This window comes from Callorhinus ursinus, unplaced genomic scaffold (genome assembly GCF_003265705.2).
Source record: "Callorhinus ursinus isolate GAN/ISIS: 27379988/994484 unplaced genomic scaffold, GSC_fseal_2.0 scaffold37, whole genome shotgun sequence".
NCBI lineage: Eukaryota > Metazoa > Chordata > Mammalia > Carnivora > Otariidae > Callorhinus > Callorhinus ursinus.
Genome location: NW_027397099.1, coordinates 8,453,467 through 8,474,980, shown reverse-complemented (window position 1 = coordinate 8,474,980; position 21,514 = coordinate 8,453,467). Strand labels below are relative to the sequence as shown.

At 38.9% G+C, this 21,514-nt stretch overlaps 1 protein-coding gene across 4 annotated transcripts in view; it reads right to left on the bottom strand.

Moving 5' to 3' along the window:
- Positions 1–21,514, bottom strand: part of CDH11 (cadherin 11) — a 145,141-nt gene that overhangs the window by 102,068 nt on the left and 21,559 nt on the right. The gene's annotated exons all lie outside the window — the stretch shown is intronic.

The window sequence follows — 21,514 nt, the reverse complement described above, 5'->3', positions numbered from 1 at the left end:
GCCAACGAGCTGCCTTCCCCTGCGAGGGAGAGTAATTGTGTTTCAGCAAAAGGAGCACAAATCCTGCCTCAGCACTCCACCACTTGTTAAGCTCAAATTTCGTTTGTACCAATTCTAGACAATTTTCTTTGATTTATCTCCTACAAATCCCTCTTCCAATTCCTGCATCCCAGCTTGAAAGGCATGACTGTCTTTGCTTGTTCTTTTCTCATTCACAGGGTGGTGCCAGCAGACCAAAAAAGAAAACCCTCCCTCTCTGAGGCTCGCTGAGCTGCTTCTTCACCTGGAGAAGCCATCAATAACCTCCAACAATGGCTCATAACCTGAAAAAATAGAGGACGGGTGGAGAAAAAGACAGAGACAAGAACAGCTCTCGCTGATCCGGCCCATCCTGGGAGTGTGTGGTATTTCTAATCCTATAGACACTTGAAAAGAGTTCTGGTGCACCCCACTTTTTTGAGGGGCAACTGAGACTGAGGAGTCTAAGTAACCTGGCAACAGGCATGAAAGGAATTATCAGGGACATAAATAGAACCCAGACCTGCCTGACCGCGTATACTTTTCACTGTACTGCGTTATTTGTGACTGGGGAAAAAATCCCGTAGGCGCTCATGCCTAAGCAAACACTCTGTGCAAAGGTCACTAAGAAGTAAAGATGCCAGCAGGTGTAACTTCTGACTCTACCACCCCAACCTCTGAACACTTGGAAATCACTTAATCTCTCTAAATGTCAGTTTTTCTTATTTGAGGAAAAAAAATGGGTTTAAGCAACTTTATTGATGATTACACATGGATAAAATGAGATAATGAAGCAAAGAGCCTGGCACCACATAGAAGCTCATTGCAGATGTGTATCCTCCTTTCTTTGCTCCAGAAAAAAAAAATTATTATAAGGCAGAAAAGTAAAAATTTAATATAAGGAGAATAATTAATAATGGAAATGAGGATATTGCTTGGACTAATTATACAAGTGGTAGTCTAATGCAAAAGCACAATGGCAATTGAGAAAAGACAAAGAAAAAAGAAAAATTAGAGAAGGCTAAGTCTCACCCACATAGTCTCCTAACATGTTCCGTGTAGCCAAGACAAAGCAAAAGTGAATTATGAGGTACCTTAAAAGGAACTGTACAGGTTTTACAATCAACACAATATGCTTAAAGGAGGAAATCCTTTTAAATTAAATATTAAGCCATTACACAGCTACAGAACTCAGCCATATCAAGTTTCACAAATATTTGATGGGATATATAAAAGAGCTTTAACATCCTAGAGTTTGCTCTTCTGTTCATCCTCAAGACTTTGCAGCATCTTACTTCTGCCTATCAAGGATAAAGCAGACTCTTTTCAGATACTTTTGCTTCAATTTACATTAGCCAGAAATGCATCTGTATGTTCTGTGTGCTTAACACCCATGTTGGCTTCATTCACAGATATGGAAACATGAAGATGTTTAGTTTAAGTGTTTCTGAAGCAGAAGGTGGCAATTATGATGATCCTCTGATTCTCGGACTATGATCATTTGCTCTAGCTGTCCCTCCCCCACCCCCAGGGGATGCATTATGACTGAAAGCAAATTATGACATCGTCCGTTCATTCTTCTGGACATTTCTTTCCTGTACATATCTGGGTGGTGTATGAAAGTCAAACCACTCTCCCTGATGCAGATAGTGAAATCTAGAGAGCTAAATCTGTGATAGTGTTTGTCCTCAAGACTTTACAGTTTCTTGCTCTCACTCTGTTATTTTCCTGTGTAAAAAAAACAGTCCACAGATCCCTCCTACTGAGTCAACATGCATGTATTTATTGAGCTCAAAACCTCTGTTCTATGCTTGACACATGTGATACATTAATGTTCCTGGTGGCAGTAGGCATATTTAATGTATCAGTAGTGATAGAGTATCTCTGATATTAGCGTCAGGAAGACGCTACTTTGTGTTATGCCATTACCCTAATAAAGGCATAGGATCCCCAAAGGAACTATTAAAACACAGTTGAAAAAAATCTCCCACCGCACTGGGAGAAACTGACGTTTCTTTTTCCAGAAACTTTTTACAATGGTGTTATCAATCTCAAAATATAAGTAATTCTAATCTAATTGACATTTTGATCAATAAGTCATCAAGCATTTATCAGGTGCTGCTTTCTGCTGAACTTTGCATAGTCGTGAGGCAGGTAAGAAATAGAGGTTTCTGTGGGGGGATCTTGGAATCAGCAACTCAGACTGAGTTCAGCTCCTTATTGCACAGGAGAGAAAGCTGAAGGGAACAAGCAGAACAAACACCATTTGGGGAACTGGGGGCAGAGGCTTACCTAGAACCCAGGGCTGTTGACTGCCTAACCTCAAGCAATGTAGTCACTGGCTGTTCTTAGTCTCTAAGCCTAACAATGATTTCAAAATGAATACTACCTTGTAAGTGAAAAGTGACATCAGCCCAGCGCAATATGCCTGCACTTATTCCTGAAAAACGAGGAGTGCTCCAGTCATGTGAAGTTTCAGACATCATCATCAACTTTATGAATTTGGACAAAGCCTTCCATGTACAGGGACATTGTGAAATGTATTCAGGCAGCAACTATTAATGAGAAAGCACTGTATAGTAGGAGCTGGGGATACAATGATATATACAATAAATCTCTCCTCTGCATGAAGTTTATAATCTAATTAGTGACTACTAATAGATAACAAATAGGAAGGAACAGCTGTTATAGGATAGTTGGTCAGAAAACTCTCTCCAGCAGATTATTTCAAGGGTGAGAAGACTTGAAGGACAGAAAAGAATGAGCCCTAAGGAAAAAAATAGTATTTTTAAGTATGTTATTTTTTTCCTACCATGGTTTTCTTTGAATTTTAACATAGAGAAAAACATCAATTTTCCCCCAAGATGTTTTCTGCATATATTTTTGTATGTATATATATATATATATACATACAGTACAAATAGCTATGTACTCTACAGATGTGTTCTGAAATCCACTAAAAATATATATATATATATATTTATATGTATGCCTTTACTTTGATACTTGTAGTGAAATTTATCTCACCCTATGTATGTGTGCCTATTTTCCAATCAGCATTCAGCTGTGAGTCTCCCAGATTCTGTGATTAGGTTTTGATGCTTAAACTCCTTAGCACGGCCCGAAAATGGAAAGCCCTTCACAGCCTGGAGTCTCTCACCTTTCTTGATTCAGCTGAGCCCTCTGTCCTGCCAAGTGCACGGTCCAGTCACACCAGATCAATCTCATTCCTTCCCCATGCCAGGTATGTTTATGCTTCTGTTATTTGCACAATGCGAAATGAAATGACCTTCTTTCTTTTAACCATGAGGCAAATTTTATTTCAGTCCTTAAAATCCATCTCTTCTCTCCAGCTTTCTCTGCCTGACTCATCAAGTGGTATTAATTGATCAAGCTCCTGGAAACTTCTCTTTGCTTTTTATAATTCTGACTTCACATTTCATTATAATTATCCATACAATTATTAGGTCTTATTTATTGATATTTTTCTAATTATCAGATAATGCATACTCAGTGTCAGAATTTTGGGAAATGAAATGCATAAATGAGAAAGTAAGCATTTCCTTTCACGATTTTTCTCCTATATTTACACAGTTGAGATCTTCTATTGATTCTGACTATGCCACTACTAAACATTCTTTGGGAATCCTGTTTCTAATGGTAGCATAATGGCCTGTCAGGATATACAACAAATTTTTTAACCATTCAATCCCCTACTGTTGGGCTACTTGGTAGTTTAAAAAGTCCTATTATAAGTAACAACGCAGCAAATTTAATTGTACATTAATCTCTGCCCATGAACCCACTCATTCTGTTAGAATGGATGCTTAGAAGCAAAACTGCTGGATCCAAAGAGGTGAGATTTTAAACCTCTAATGTACATAATGCAGATTCTTTCCAGAAAAGATATTTTAATTAACACAGCCACCAACATGATAATGAAATGTCCATTACATTCTCCCTGGCCCCTTATGGTAACAATCCCTCTACCCACAGATTTTTTTTTTTTTTAACAGGTGAAAAGGCATCATTGCTTGAATTTCTCTTTCTTTGAATAGTAACACAATTGAATTCTTCATGGGGTGATGGTATTTTTCTCATCCCTTTACAAGAGCTCTTTATTCAAATACTAGAATACTTCTTTAGGTCCTATTTGTTTTGAGTATCTTCCAGATGTGCTCTTTAGTCAGAATTTTGCTTCTGATATTTTTGATGTACAAAAGTTGGCAGTTTAATTTGTCCGTTCTTTTCTCCGTGATTTTTTTTTCCTTAATGATTGTTTCTTCACTTGCCTGGCTCCCTGATGTACCATGACCTCCATTAAGACAGGTGTCCTACTTTATTCATCTCTGTGTCTACAGCATTTTATGGAATGGCAGCACCCGGAATAGAATCATCACTCAATAAATCCTTGCCAGATTGTAGTGTATTGTATTTTCTTACTAAAGTAATCTCTCAAATGATTTGCTTTTATATATTAAAATGCACATATTTAAGATTTATATATATTGAGTATATTTACTATTGGATAATACTGCATATATATATACCTCTCTATATTCTATATTTCAATATTTATCTTAAATATTTAAATTGATCCATCAAACCACATATTCTGAGAATGGGTATAAAAATGTAATGGTATTCCAAGGATGAGCCATTCCGTGTAGTGGTAATGATACCTTTCACACAAGATAGGTAGGATCTGCTGTTGATTGCAATGCAGTAGAGCCTATCAAATGGTGGGTTACTTTGGTTATCTATCAGTGTAGAATGTGATTTGTCAGTATCAAAACCCAGAACACCCCAAAGGGAGCCTGAATATTTTTTTTTTGTATTCTTCAAACCATAAAGACATCATTATCACTCAAAAATCTTCACTCTGAATATATTCTGAAACAAAAGGTATTGATTTCAAATAGCTATGTACTCTACAGATGTGTTCTGAAATCCACTAAAAATATAGATATGACTTGTAGTGAGACATAGAATGGATTCAAGGAAATGTCATACAAAATCTACGCAGAGAGGGAGGGGAGAAAAGGAGAGAGAAAGTGCTGACAACCCACTCGAGTCGACGTTCTGTGCCCAATGCTTTCTCTAGTCTTATTGCTTCCCATTTCAGTCAGAGCTCGCTAAATAACAGTCTCTCACCTTCCCCACCCCTTGGAGTAAACCACAGAGCTGCTGGTCCACCCACAATCTTTTTAAGAAAGTTTCAGCTTCCTGAGCTCTACCAGGTTAAATCCTCCCAATGGCACCCTGACATCTGGCCAGTTGGAGGACTCACCTGAGCTCTGTCTACCCAGATGCTAACTAGGACCCTCACAACTTTAACAAGTGATAGCTATGTAGAGAGGAAGAAAGAAAGGGGCAAGGACCCGAGCCCCGCCCAAGATGCTGTACTGCCCATAGGAGAGGGTAGACTAGTGAGCCCCTCATCAGGAGAGTGGGAGCAGCTGGTTAGAAAAACAAGGGCCAAGCAGTGTCTGAGCACAGGTGAGGAACATACAGACCAAACCCCTGGCTAGTCAGAGAAGCCAGAATGGATACCTGACATTCCACTACCCCCCACCCCCAAATCCACAGCAAAGTCATGGCTCTACTCTTTTTTGCCTCAACCCAAATGTGAAATGCAAAGTCCAGATTGAATTGCATTCCAGGAGAAACAAAGCCCTCTGGGAGGAAAGAATTCTTTGCTAATAAACTTCTGGTATCATCTTCCCATATCCATTTATTTAGTCATTCATTCATTCAAAGCTTAACACTCAAAGGCAGAATGCTTAGTGGATAATAGAAAGGATTTTGGCATCAGGAAGGTCTGAGTTAAAGTCCAGAGTCAACTCACATCAGCTTGGAAATTTGGGCAGGCCACTTAACCTCTATAAGCCTCATTTTCTTTACCTGTGCAACAAGATATGGACACTGCAGGTGGATCAAATGAGAAAGCAGACATGGGGCCCTACATGGTAGAGGATGACACATAGCAAGTACTCCTTGAATAGAAGCTACCATTATAACAGGAAAGAGCATCGTAAATGTGTATTGAACATGTCTCCTGCGAGCACTGTTTCCAAATGACTTGATCCGTAAAAAACAGCTCTTTGAGATCTTACTTTTTCTATTTTGACAGTGAAGACACTGAAGCCCCAAAACTTGAATTATCCAGCAGGTACTTTCCAGATTTAGAGTTTGGGTCTGGGTTTGTCTCACTGCAAAGCCTGAGCTTCTTTCCAAGGTATGAGGATGCCTGGTTCAAATCTAGGCAGTGAAATGAAGGAACAATGAGAGACAATCTTGCTTTCCTCACTCACTGACTAGTGGGAGAAAAGAGACTTGGGAATCCATTATAACCAATTATTATCCCCCACCTGGTAAGTTTCATACACAGCCTAAGTAGTCCAGCAGTGACTGACTCCATGAAATGGGGCCAGGGAACCACACTGGTCCTGACTCATTTGATAAGCTGGGTCTTAAAAGCTGAGACGAGTGTGTGTCTAAATGGCAAGAATGGAAAAGGCTGGCTGTCAGATTAAAGATAACCCAGGAAAATGGGAATTTTCCCCACTTAAACCATACTGGAAACCAAATCATAGCTGAGGCAGGCTTCTCTTGATACAGATATTCTGACAATTCAATGGTGAAGGGCTCACAGAATTGGCAGGTCAACACGCTGCAAACCCTTATAAAGGATCTAGGCACTGGGCATCAGTGGTGACTAACATCACAAAAAAGAGAAATCACTGACATTATGTGCCTTCAGAGGGAAGTACACGCCACCCCTTAAGATGTAGTCTTAGCAATGAATAAATAAAACAAATACAAAAATTGAATCTGAATCTGATTAAGACTCTCATGCAAGATCCAGTTTCAGAAAATTAAGAGGATGAAAGGAAACTCTATAGCAATGATTCTCAATTAGTGGAGCTTTTAGCCTCTTGGGGACATTTGAGAGTGTCTGGAGACAATTTTGGTTGTCATGACTGGGGAGGGGGATCCTACTGGCATCTAATGGGTAGAGACCAGGGATGCTGGTAGCCAACCTACAATGCACAAAACAACTGCTACAACAAAAAATAATCCTCAAAATGTCAACAGTCCTGAGGTTGAGAAACCCTTATTATAGGATAAATTATTCCATTGCCTCAGTGACAGGGGTGAGGGACACTTATAGATTAAAAAAACTCAAAACGTCTTTCTGAAGATAAAAAGAAAAGAAAAACAGGCTAAACTAAATTATAGGGTTTGGGGCTGTACACACTGGCAATGAGGAGGTGAGGGAAATGTTCATGTTCATTCGGAAGGAAGACCCTGGGAGGGTTTCCAGTGTATCTGGCTAGGTTCTACCTCCTCAAGAGGGGGTGGTTCAAAGGTGTTCACCTGACAAGAACATGCTCAGCTGCACAATTGTTTTTATGTGTTTTCTGTATTAAATCTAACAAGAACATAGTTTAAAATACTATTAGCAACAAAATAAAAAGTATCTCTCTCCTCACTTTGGCTAGGAGTTAATTAGCTTATAGCTACTGAATTTAAAAAAAAAAGGTTGCTGATTCATCCAAGTGCCTAATTTCTTTTTCTGTATTTTCCACAGGTACTTAAAAATTATTTCTAACCTTGCCCATCCATGTTGCTTCTTGCTACAGATTACCAGCCGGAGTCTCACAGAAGTTAAAACAGCATAGCAGAATAATTAAGCATAGGAGCCCCAAAGTCGGATAACCCAGTGCCATTTTAGTCAATTTACTCCAGCTCTCTAAGCTGGAGGTGCTTCTTCTATAAAATGAGATAAGTAACTAGGCCATCCTCATTGGGTTTGTTGGGAATATTAGCCAAAGATTGTAAAACTGGATTCTGAAAATAGTTTGAATAATTGCTTACATAATCTATTCATCAAGTGCTGAACAGGTGCCAAAACCAGTCCTGGAGGCTGGGGATACAGAGAGGCCAGACTCCATCCTTTCATCTTTCATAGGAAAACCTCAGATTCTATAGCTTAAGAGATTCACTCAGTTCCATGTTATGGCTGAAACTCACCACTTTTAGGCATGACAATTACTCTCAATTTAAAATGAGGGAACTCAAGGTCACAGGACTACAATGCATACCCATGGTTACATGTCTTATAACATTCTTTGGGCATTTGCTGATTACCAGGCCGTCAGCAAAGCACTTTCCTCCCAGTGCCTCATTTAATGCTCAAAATCGCCGTGTGAAACTATTATTATACTCTCTCTCGCATACGACAAGTAAGGCTCCCAGATAATCTTTAGCTTTCCCAAAAGCCACACAACTGGTAAATGTCAAAACCAAGATTCAACCGAACTAGCTTTAACATAGGAGCCTGTCATCCAGTTAAAACCCAGTAGGTCTTGTCATGCTATTTTGATGCTGCTTTTAAGAGACCAAACCATTATCTTCCTAGTAGGACCATTACCTGTTTTAGAGGCATCATTTGCCTGGGACATTGATTCTAAAATCTCTTCTGGATTTCTAGATCTCTTGGTATGTGAAATTCTCTAAAAGGAATCATGGTCTGAAAGAAAGAACTATCTCGTCCTTTATAGAAATCGGGAAGGTGAATGAACTGTATAAGTGAAGGTACACAGCTGGCCAGCACTGGAGACTGAAAACCGACAAGCGAGACCAGTGTTCCTCAAACTTTACAAACCATCCGAATCACCTGGCTGGCTTCTTAAAACCACCCCAAGGGTTTCTGATTCAGAAAATCACAGGGTAGGTCCCCCAAAATGCATTTCTAACACAGCCCCAGGTGATGTCTGATGCCGCCGGTCCAAGCACAGCTTGAAAGTCAAGCACAACGAATGTTGAATCACAGATCTGTACCTCTAAAACAAATAATGCAATATATGTTAAGAAAAAAAAAAGAAGAAGAAGATAGCAGGAGGGGAAGAATGAAGGGGAGTAAATCAGAGGGGGAGACGAACCATGAGAGATGATGGACTCTGAAAAACAAACTGAGGGTTCTAGAGGGGAGGAGGGTGGGGGATGGGTTAGCCTGGTGATGGGTATTAAAGAGGGCACATTCTGCGTGGAGCACTGGGTGTTATGCACAAACAATGAATCATGGAACACTACATCAAAAACTAATGATGTAATGTATGGTGATTAACATAACAATAAAAAATTTAAAGTAAAAAAAAAAGAAAGTCAAGCACAGCTTTGAAAGTCAAGTCTAGGCTCCTGTTGGCTCTGGTATATTAGGATGGTTATTCACTCTTGCTGCGAATTCACGAGCCTCTGCCAAGAAAGCTGTTATGAAGTAAAGAATGGGACAGTGAGGGTGGAGGCTTTCTGAAAAGAAAAGCAAGTTAATGCAACACTTCTCAAACTTTAGAGGGCTTCACCATCACCTGGAAGCTTGTTATAAATGCAGTTTCTTAGAGCCCACCTGCGGCTACACAAGCCTGGGTGAAGGCTGTGGATGCTTCTTTTGAAAGAAGATCCCCAGGTAACATAGAAGTAGATTGGTGTGCAGACCACCTCTTACAAAACCTTGTAACGCACAGTCAAGTCCCAGAGCATAAAAGGAAATATGTCCCATGACCCCTGGCTTTGAAGACCAGGGTTTTGTCTAGAGATTGGGTATCCCACAAAATTGTATAAGCTTAGATATTGCAAAACAGACCGTAAGAGAGAGAAAGTGCATTAAAAAAAATTTTTTTTCATGGAAACATCTAAGTCAAATATTCGACTTTAGGATCTTCAGAGTGAATTTTAAATGAGAAAAAATGAGATCATTTGAGATGAAAGGAAATCCTAGACCATCATACTCTGGAATCTTTCGATTTAGAGCAGCCTTCAGAGTTAGGTGTGAATTGGAAATGTCCCAGAAGATAGGTACTGGGTAGTCAGAGCTATTACATTTTGCACCTGACACAGTATCACTTCCTCCAACAACCACAGCAACGTAGCTGGAGCAATTTCAATGTCTTAATCACTTTCTCTTTCTTTCAGAATCCAGGGAATTTAGTCTAATTCTTCATATCTTCCCTTAGGAATTATGAAGTGTCAGCTACCATAGAGACTATGCAAGTGACTTTGTATAAGAAATGTTTGCTGTAATTCAGAGGACTGTGTAATTGAGTTAACAAGTTGCAGGAAACACGTTTTCATCCTGGCCTGGAACAGAGGGCCTGACCATGTGAAGGTACCGAGCAGCAAGGCCTGGATTATTAATGCCAATCATTCACCACATGCTGCTGTAGCGCGCAAATTCTGAATTCTGAGCTCTTAACACTTTGATTACAGTGGATAAAAATGGTGGAAATTAACAACCCCACCACTGGCTAAATGTGAAGAAATTTAGAGTTTATATAAATCGATGGCATTAGGTGGATTGTTCCTGATGCAACCTGTTCCACACGGTATTCTCAGGGCTGATCCACAATCACCATGACTGAGAAAGGGAAATGTTGGTGAACTTTGCCAATCCTATTTAACTGGGTCCTTCTGCCAGGTAAGGACAGTCTTAAGACTGCAGTTCAATCTCCTAGGAAGTGTGCAGTGTCATTGTTTCATATAGCCAAGCTATCTACGTGTGAGGTCTCCGCACTTTGGCACTGATTAATGCCTTTTTTTTCTGATTTTTAGTAGTAATTAATCCTCAAGGAAGAACATTTTGAAAATGTAGGGATTTTAAATAAACTACATAAAGTTGACTGACTACATAAACAAATGACAGGATAATGAATGGAAAATCTTATCACCCATCATAACTATCATTAGTTACCATGCTGATTTATTACCTTCTAATTATGTTAACCATTTAAAAAATTGTCAAAGGAGAAATTGTGGTTTACACACAATTTTTTATAATGCACCTGATGATAAATACTCTACTGCAAGTATTTTTCCCTATTATTGAGACTTTCTTCCTAAATCTGATGAGTGACTTCTCAAATTTAGGTTGTATGATTGAACTGTCACTATTTAAAGATTTCCTTGAAGGGGTAGTCATTTAGCATGTTTTTATGCTTACCTCCAATAAATAAAAAAAATGTGATGAGTCATTTTTAATAGCTTTATCGAGGTACAATTTACATACTGTAAGAAATTACCTGGAAAAACATGTTTTCATGATTTAATCTTTGTGTTTCAGACTGTTTCCTAAGGCTAGATATCCAGAGGTAAAACAAAGAAGACAAAAGGCCAGTAAATGTTTCCTTTCCAGAAAAACATTGCCAAATGCCCTCTGGTATTGATTTATAATCCCATCAGCAAAGTATTAGAGTGCTCACCTCGTTCCACCCTGGTCAGCATGAATATTAGTATTGTTACTTAAGGTTCTGTCACTTTTAATGAAAAAATCCAGATGTCATCATATAGTTCAAAAATAGAAACTGCATTTAAGAATTTTCATTTTCACTTTTGATGCATTTTGGCTGTGTTTGTCCTTTCATCCTGCTCAGTTAAGGTAATGTATTATTCAAATGGACTTCCCTTATTGAAATTCTTGGTAAAAATTCAGGCTGAAAGTGACAATATAAGTAAGTTGCATGCCTCCCAAATAAGAGTCTTACCTAAGCTAAGAAAGCTGGACTCCAACACCAGGTTCCCAGTCATGTGCTATATAACCCCAGCTAAGGATTTAGCATCTCGGGGCATCATGTTCCTCATCACTAAAAACATGGTTGAGATAGAAGATGATCAGACAAAGGTTACAGACACTTAACCAGACAACTAACATATCTCCAGGTCATTTTTTGAGACAGGGGTTTCATTTTTAAGAAGGTATGTTACACTGATTTAACAGACACCTAGAACCAAGTCCTTTACACAAGTCAGAGTTTGCTTTCAAAGTAGTGTCTATCTGGGCATACCAAACAATTAAGTAACATGGTGTTTTAATAATACAAAAATGATTTCTAAATGTTCCTCTACCTTCTTGTTCCAATAGCCTTTCTAAAAACTTGTTCTTAAAACTATCAAAGAATGGTAAAATAACTAATTGTGCATGAATTACTCTCATGACTTATTCCATTCTCCTGAGGCATGCTGTGATTTAAAAAAAAATGAAGGATTTGTAACTGTTAGTTATCAGCACTTCATGTAACTTTTGATTCAAGTAACAAATAGCATTTCAGCTCTATGTATTCATTATGTCACTAAATTGCAAAGGAAAGAAGCCAATTCTAATGAATTGTAACCATAGTTTCTTTTGCGTATTACATATTAGAAGTGGGTAGCACTTTAAATTATGGTACACAAAACAGCATATAATTAATTCTGAATAAAAGATAATGTATTCTTGCTAAATACAAGTTATTTTAAAATCTCTTAATGAAGAACTAAGCATATGCTGTGCTGCACTGTGGAAGTGTTTAGCATATGCCGTTAGAAGCAACATTTTGCATTTATTATTATATTTATTTTCAATAATAATATATTATTTTAAGTGAACACAAAAAAACTTAATCACTAACATTCCAAATGTGGAAAATATATGCAAATTATAGGAAACTTTTTGGCTTCCCATAAGTTGTCACTAAATAACTTTTTGATGACATGGTACGATTGCAATTTGCAACAGAATGAGAAAAATGGAAAAGACTGTTACTTTTAAATCACAGAACATATGCACAATGAATTTTAAAATTCAGATATGGAGAGAAACATTTCTATTCTGAAAATTGACATGTTCTGAGTTTTCATGGAATAGCAAAGCTTAAAACCCAGACTTTAAGTTTCACCTGATTTAGTATCAGATTTATAATTCCCTTTCTGACATTGTACTTCCACTTTTCAAAGAATGTATCCTGAATGTTCTACATTCTTACAATAACCACATTGTAGCTTTGAACTGAGCGTGAGCCCTATTCCTCCTTCTGCCTCACCAATACCACCATCACCACCATCACCACCCAAACAACAACAAATCTTGAGCCAAATTCTTTTTAGTCTTATTCTCCCCATCACCGTGATGATGCTTAATGTCCCTATAAACCAGTCACGTGACCATGAGCAAATCACTCCTCATCTTTAAGGCTTTAGAGCTCTCAGCCATGAAATGACTCTGCTAAGGTCTTTTTATTTCCAACAGACCTTCCATCCTTTTCCGTGGCTCTTCCTGAGCGCCATCAGAAATACACAACAAAACCAGGTTTTCTAAACTCACATTGCTTTCTAGTTTTGCTTCATTTAAATGTGGAGGGGGGGGGGAAACTGTGGACAGTAAAAATGAATTGCAGTATCACAAAAGCTTAGAATTAAAGACAAAACGTAAGGTTTATTTTTTAAATTCAAGGTTTACTTCTACTCCAGAGGAATAAAAACTAATTCATCAGAAACAGATTGAACTGGAAGGAACTGCTCTTCCATTCTTTATCAAATACCCCCAGATTTGCAGTAGTTTTCCATGTGCTTCTTTCTCAAGTGCGAATGTGTGGTAATGAAAAATCAAAAAAAGAATAAAATTTAAAATTAAACTAAAATAATTAATCATACCATCCCTCCATGATTGCTATTTCAGAATAATACCCTTCCATAGTCTGCTATACGTGGAGAAAGTTGAAATCACACTGAATAGATAATTCAGTGGCTTACTTTGCACCTCTTAACATTTTATCCTAAGCATATGTCCATGTAGTGACAGATTCTTTGTTAATATGACCAGTGACAATTACAGCCCATCATAAAAATATACTGTATTTATTTAACCAATCTCTTGTTAGATATTTAAGAACTTTCTTTCTTTCTTTTTTTCTTTCTTTCTTCTTTCTTTCTTTTGTTCTTTCTTCCCGTCTTGTTTTCCTATGCTGAATACTTGATACATGTAATTATTTTAACATTTTAAGATATTTCTTTAGTATTAGTTCCAAAAAAAGTGAGATGAATATTAGTGTCAGCAAAAATGACATCATTATTTCAAAATAATTTTGGTGGTTTATTTTTCACCTAAACACTCATCCTTAGCATTTTTTGTGAACTGCTTCATACTTCCTCAAGCCAGCCCCATTACCAATGTCCTGAATTATCCTGAATCCTTCCCACCACCACTGTTACCATGGAACAGAGATATTTATTTCTATATGCTTCTTCTCCCTCCAAGCTAGGCTTCTCTTCAGGAAGATTCTAGATGATTAAACACCTTAGTCTCAGCTCTCTGCTTAAGGTCAGGCACCTAGTAGGTGCTCCATAAACATTCATTGAATCAACTAATATATCCTGAAAATTATTTACCAAATCCTATCTCTGCCCCAGAGCTATAAATGTATCTCCTGCTCATGTTGCAAAGATCCTTCTCTATTTCCTTTATTCATACCTCACACATTCCACAAAAAAATTTAAGACAGGAAACCTTTTCTTAAATCCATTCTGTCTTCTACTGCTAATGCTGAGATGGATTTGCAAAGGACAAAGATGTTTTTTTCAGATGTCATTTTAACTGTTTACTCTGCAAGAATAAAGAGGAAGATCAAATAATGTCACCTCCTCAGAGAAGTATTCCTGGGAGAATGACCCATTTCATCTCTCTTTAGCAAGAAAGACCCATTTCTCCTCTTTTTCTATTATACAACTCTGTTTATTTCCTTACAACTACTCTGTTGTAAGACAATCTGAGACTGTCCCATCACAGATGCTCTCTGCCTCTTCCAACAGAGCTCTCACAGATGTCAGGGTCTGTCCTATTCACTCCTAAGTCTTTATTCCACAGCACTGTAAATGGTACACTGTAGCCCCTCAGAATTGGAAAGGTTCTTAGAGGTCACCAAGTTTAGCTCTGTTATTTAAAAAAAAAAAGTAAACAGATACCCCAAGAGGGATAGTTATTTGTCCAAGGTGTATGTAAAATGACAGAATCTGAATGTGAATTTACAATTCCCAATTCCCAGGCCAGGGTTCCTACCAAGCTGCCCAATGATGGCCACCTCCGAGCCCAGAGCAGAGAAGGAGGCCCTCACTCCCAGTGAGCCCACAGAGAAAACAATGCTTTGAAACAAACTGACATGATCTCTCTTCTTTGTCTTTGGCACTATCCAACCCCTATCTAAGTATAATAGTGTCTTTATACAGCCATTGGCATATCAACCTTAATAAAGATGGGGCAGCTATTACTATCTTCTTCCTACTGATAGAGACACCTGGGACACAAAAGAGCTAAAGAACATGGCCATACCCATGTGACCAAGCCCAGACCAGGCGCCAGATATCCATTCACCAAGTCCAAAAGTGCATCTCCTGAGTTCTCTTGTACCAGTTCAAATCACAGACTCCTTTTCTCATTCCTGCACAGACCCATGAACCGTGATTTGGCAGTGGACAGTGGTTTCTTCTCACCTTGAGAGAATTTAATTAGAAGGAAAGAAATAAATAAAAAAGAACCCTGTGTTAATGTCATTTCTGTAGTGATGTGATGTATTTTTTAACAGATTCATCGAACTTCCATTAATGACAGCAGCAAATTGTTTCTCTTTTATCAAGGGTTCATGGGAGGCCTAAGGCCAAAACCCATCTCAGATGCTGTACCTGTTCAGTATTTATTTCCGAGACCCTAAGACTCTTAGAAGCCCAGTGACCCACTCCCAGGTAGGTGAATATTAAGGCCACAAAGGAGAATGGCCTTATCTGAAGTTACTACAAGAGGCAAATGACAGGTTCCCCGAACTCAGGGCTCTCGGTGGATCTGAGAGTGGTGCGGTTCTGGAACATTCAACAAAGCTCTGGTTCACTGGGTTATATTATTCTATTTCTACTCTGTATCACCTTGGCTCCTTCTGGCAGAAAGCCGTGGGGCAGTGCGTCTAAGGAACATGGAGAGAAAGACAGGGGAGAGCCTGGGCCAAGACGTGACCCTACAAATCCCACAGAAGTGTCACTATCTAAGGATCTTGACCACTGAGCTGGACTCATATACCTGGGGCCCTGCTTGAACTAAACAACCCTAGAGATGCATCTGTATATACATCCATGCATCTATATGTAAATACATATGCACCATGTGCATGTGTAGTGTTTTGTTTATGCTTGGGTAATTGTTAAAGGCACTGGTCTCTTTATAAGGTTCTTTGGGAGAAATTCTACTGGCCTCAATGTCAAGAAATGTTTTGTCTCACCTGGACACTACCATATTATTATTTTGTGGTGGTTGTATTGTTTCTCCAGTTACTTGGTTACTAGGAAACAATGCTCTATGTCATAAATTATGGTATGCTCTTCAATGAAGTCCTTTGTTCTTTCAACCTTACTCTTACTTTCCCTTCATTCTAATTTCTTTAAAACTTTCCTTTGTTGAAATCTCAGCACATTGCTGGTATTTATGAAGGCCACATCAACACCTCCTGAGAACCGGAAAGGCCATAAATAAGTGGACAAGTAAATAGGCCATACTGTTTGAGCTCTTCACATAGCCAACCGCTGGGAATCCAATCACCTTTCTCCTGGCACTCTGCCCAGAGCTTTAGTTAAACCCTAACAAACAGTAATTCCTTATTAAGGAAGAGTTGGTCCTAACATCCATCCAAGGAGCATATATTCAAAGAACAGTCTTCTAGCTAATTAATTTTGCTTTCAGTTATTCAACATTCAAGAGGCCTTTTTAATGTTTCTAAATGTGCGCATTGTAGCATGTATCAAAACACATTAAAATTACCAATTTAATTATATCCTTCTCCTCCAGACTATTAGGACTTTGAAGGTAAGGACTATGAGAGTTTTATCTTTGTGTGCCTACTACCTACCACTGTGGCTATTTATTACATGGTAGATATTTTGTTGGATAAATGGATGCTTACTAAAATAACTACAGCACAAATGTGTGCATGTCTGTACACAATACATATATATTTAGGCATGCATGCACCTATATAGTGAGATGGGGAGGGCCAACCACATCCTCATGCTGTTAAGAGAAATAGTGTAGTTTACATTACTTCACACTCATTATACTTTCTGATAACTGAACTATACTACCTAAAATAACTACTGGCTTAGGAAAAAGTTACACTTACTGTGCATGGTGGTCAGCTTTATGTGTAAACTTGGCTGGGTTTGTTATACCAACACTAATTGAGATATTTGGTAGATGTCATTAAAGTCTATAATCAGTTTACTTTAAGTAAAGATTATTCTCGATAGTCTGGGTGGGCCTGACTCAACCAGCTGAAAACCCTTCTGAGCAGAACCGAAGTTACTCTAATGAAGAGAAAAGTCCACCTGTGGACTGTAGCTACGGCTCCCATCCTCCGGCTCCAGTCTGCCCTTCCTGCCCACCTGTCCCGTGGACCTCAGACTTGCCTTGTCAACCCTTGCCATTGCTTGAGCCAGTTACTTCCAATGAATCTCCTAATATACGTGTATCCTACTGGTTCTGTTACCCTCAGTGTATCCTTACTGATACACGATGTGTACATCAGCATTTACAGATAGGAAACTTCAGACAACTTCAAACTCAAGGGAATGGAAGAGGCTCTGCCATCTCCCAATAGCAGCTAGGAAAGCATTCTAATTCCCCTGAATGACAGTCCTCTTACTTATGTCCAAAAGTCAAATTTCAACTGGTTCAATAACAAGAATGCTATGCTTTCCAGTTTGCACATTTTTTTACAAGTTCTTGGAAAAAGTAATTCAGAGTAGTTTATTACAAAGCCATTGTTGCAGAAGATCATATGGATGATATTTCTGTAAAGCCTCTTTTCATTAATGCCTTTATCTGGTTGTTCTACACAAAAAGCATTTTAGTTATGGAGAAAAATATGTGTCAGTTTTCAAATTATGATTTTTTGCACTGGAGAAGTGATAATAGGCAAGAGAATATATTGGTGTAAAGGGTAAGGGTTTGAGCTTCATGGGTTCTTAAATGAATGACTCTGGATGGATTAGTTTCTATGAGCCTCAGTTTCCTCGACTGAAATAAAGATATAATCCAGCATACAAGTTTCTATGAATGGTGCTTGCTATGGCCCTTCAAAAATTAATCTTTCAGATTGATCTGCATTCTCTATGGCAGGGCTTCTGAATGTCGGCACTATTGGGCCAGATAATTATTTGCTGGGGGGACGGGGTGCTGCTCTGTGTATTATTATAGGATGTTTAGCAGCATCCCTGGCTTCCACCCACTAGATACCAGTAGCACGCCCCTACCCCGTGGTGACAACCAAAGACGTCTCAGACCTTGACAAATGTCCCCCGGTGGAAAAATCATCCCAGGTTGATAACTACTGCTCTATAGGCATGTAATTATTACTATTATTTTTTTTTGCTTTTGCTTTTTAAATTTTTCTTATAATTTTAAATATCAAATATATATAGAAGATCATAGTTTTATGAATTTGCACTAAGGGAACATGACCCTGTTATCAGCCCTATCACAAAGAACAAAACACTGTGAGCTCCCCCACCCTCCACAGGAAGCCCCTGACGTGCTCTCCTTTTGTAACTACTGGAGACTTTGGGTCAGTGAAATTGAGGCATAAATTTTAAATCATAAGAGGAAATTCAGAATGTGAGTCTGAATTTAGAGAAATTGGAGGACTACCCCTAAATGGATTACCCCATAGTGGTTTCCTATGTGATTTTTTCTGAGGTAACAAAACTGTGCTAGAATAATCATCTAACTAGAAATCATCACAAAATAGCAGATAAGCCACCCAAACCCAGAGGAGGATTGGTAGAAGAATGGCAACCCTTATGGTTTTCTCCTCCCAACCTGAAAATTCAGCTTGTCTGAATTGGAGAAAAGAAATTTTGTCAAAAGAGATCAAATGGAGAAGAGAGGGTCATGAGACTGGGCAGAGCAACAGCTAGGAGAACCAAACTGGCCAATGTGGTATCTTCAGAGCGTCTGAGAAATTCAATGTGTCCCCAGGTGTTATGACAGCCTTCTTGTTTGCCTAAGTTCCCTGGACGTGAGGGACTGGCAGACAAACATACTAGAGTTGACATATCTTCGGATGCTCTGTAAAACAACTTTGGTCATCCAGTTACATGAGCTATTCAAGTCCTACTCAGCAAGAAAATATCCAGGCAGCAGGCCAGAATGACACTCCTTATCTGGATATATAATAGTCATGCTGTTGGGCATTTACCAAATTGCCCTCATTCATCTGGGAGCTGCTTGAGAATTGGGGCTCTGTCTTTTCATTTTTACTATCCCCTAGAGCATCTCCTATTGGGCCTGGGCTATGGTAGGTGCTTATCTAATGTGTATTAGTTGAAAAAAGAAATTGTGTAATAGAAAGTGCATCTCACTGGAAGTTAAAAGTGCTGATGCCCTGTTCTTGACTCCACCATCATCATGTCATGTGATTTTAGGGGTAATTCTCCAATTTCTCTAAATATTAGCACCTAAGTCTGTTTAAAAATGTAAAATGTAATATCAAATGTAAATTAATCAAATGCCCTTCAAGGTCATTTTCAGAGCTTTGATTCTAAAGGATATATTGAGCAGAATTCCCAACACTACAGAAATGCCTTATAACCATCTATTTTCTCATTCACTCATTTATACTTTCAGTAACTTACTCTTTTACTCAACCATCTATGGGTACCATGAATTGTGAGACGGTATCCTGGTTTAGGCTTCATGGAATCCACAGCCACTGAGAAACAACACATAGACAGCTATACCATAATGAACTCTATATTGGAAGATGACATGAATCTCTTCTCTCAAAGAGAGTAAATATCACAAATACAGACATAAACTGACTAAAACACAGTAAAGGTTTAGGGAAGCCAAATACCATTTCATTGATCCATTCATCTGTCCATCTATCCAGTAACAATTTTGAGCATCTATGTGCTCAAGGGGTTTTGTGTTCTACCCCAACCCCACTGTCAACCACAAGGATGAACACATGGCCCAAGTTGGGTCCTTAAGAGTATTCGTGGAAGATAGAAAATGGCCTCAGAAATAGGCATGTGGCTCAAGCAAGGCAAACTCAGTCCTTCTTTGGAATTTTCTGATACAGAGGCAGAGAGAGAGCTCTTTCCTGCTCCTGCAAACTTCAAGTATAAACATGTTCTGAGCCTGCCAGTGGTCATGGTGTCCTTGTTTATGTCACATAGGAAAACCTTTCAGTGGCAAGACAGTCTGAGATTAACACTCAAAGAGAAGCAGAGATAAGGAGATGAAGAGGTCACCATGTGGAAATGTAGGACAGATTTCTCAAGATTGTGAAGCCCTGTATCTAGTCCAGCCGGAACCTAGACCTCTCACGAACTTCCCATTTACACAGCCCCAAACTTCTCCTATTAAACTCTTCTGAGCTAGAGGTCTGTAACCTGTAGCCACTACAACCTGCTATGAGCCAAATACTAAAGAAGCCATGAGTGTTGGAGCTAAAGAAGTTCAGAGGGCTCTGATCAAAGGCAGGAAGCAAGGAGCAAAGAGAAGGATGAATCTTAAATGTCACAAGAGAAATGACAAAGGATGAAACCGGGACAAGAGCAAAATCAGAAAAATGGCCATATTGTGAGAGGAGTCAGAAATCAAATCAATAGTAATTGGCCATAGACTAGATGTGAGGTCTCAGAAATGAGGCCCCTTGAGATTTATGTCTGTATTTTCATTTGCCTCTGCTTGGATACCTTGGCAGATAACATTGATATCACTGGGATATGGAATACAGGAAAATGATCATATTTAAAGGTTTGCTAAGTTAAGTGTGGTATGCATTCTGGGGATTCGCCAGTGTCAGGATGGTAGGTGAAGCTATTAAGTCTGTGCATCATCCCAGTGAACAAGTGTGATAGAAGAGAAGATGTCTGGAATAAAATCCTGAAGGAAAAAAGCACAAGAATCTCCAATATTTAACAGAAAAGGCTGAGATGGGTGTCCAACCAAGGTAAATCAGAAAAATTTTCTCTTTTTCTGAGACAGAGAAGCATCTTAAGAAAAATTAAGAGACTGATGGGCGCCTGGGTGGCTCAGATGGTTAAGCGTCTGCCTTCAGCTTGGGTCATGGTCCCGGGGTCCTGGGATCGAGTCCCGCATCGGGCTCCCTGCTGCTTGGGAGCCTGCTTCTCCTTCTGCCTCTCTCTCTCTCTGCCTCTCATGAATAAATAAATAAAATCTTTAAAAAAAAAGAAAAGAGACTGAATTTGGGGGAGGTTGAAGTGAGAGGACACGAGACGGATCTCCCGCCACAGTGGCATCTATTGGGAGACCCAAGATGGGTAGGCAAATTACTATGTTTAATGCCCCTTGAGAAAACCATCTCCTGTCCTTCCACTCACAGCCTATACCTCTTATCAAGGGATTTCGTGTAAATATCTCTTCCTCAGATGGATGTTTCGTCACTTTTTTTTTCTTGTCACAGGTGAAAATCTGATCACTTTCTCCCCCAAAGCAATCCCCCAGATATGTGTGGGCTATATTCTATCAGGCATCATCTCTAAGCTTTTATCCATTAACCAAAGGAATTATGTCCTAATAATTTTATCTATTCCAACCATTTACTTATACAAGGTTGTTCTACACATTCACTGATTTCTCAGAACCCCCGAGAGATGCATACTACTCTCTTAATACATT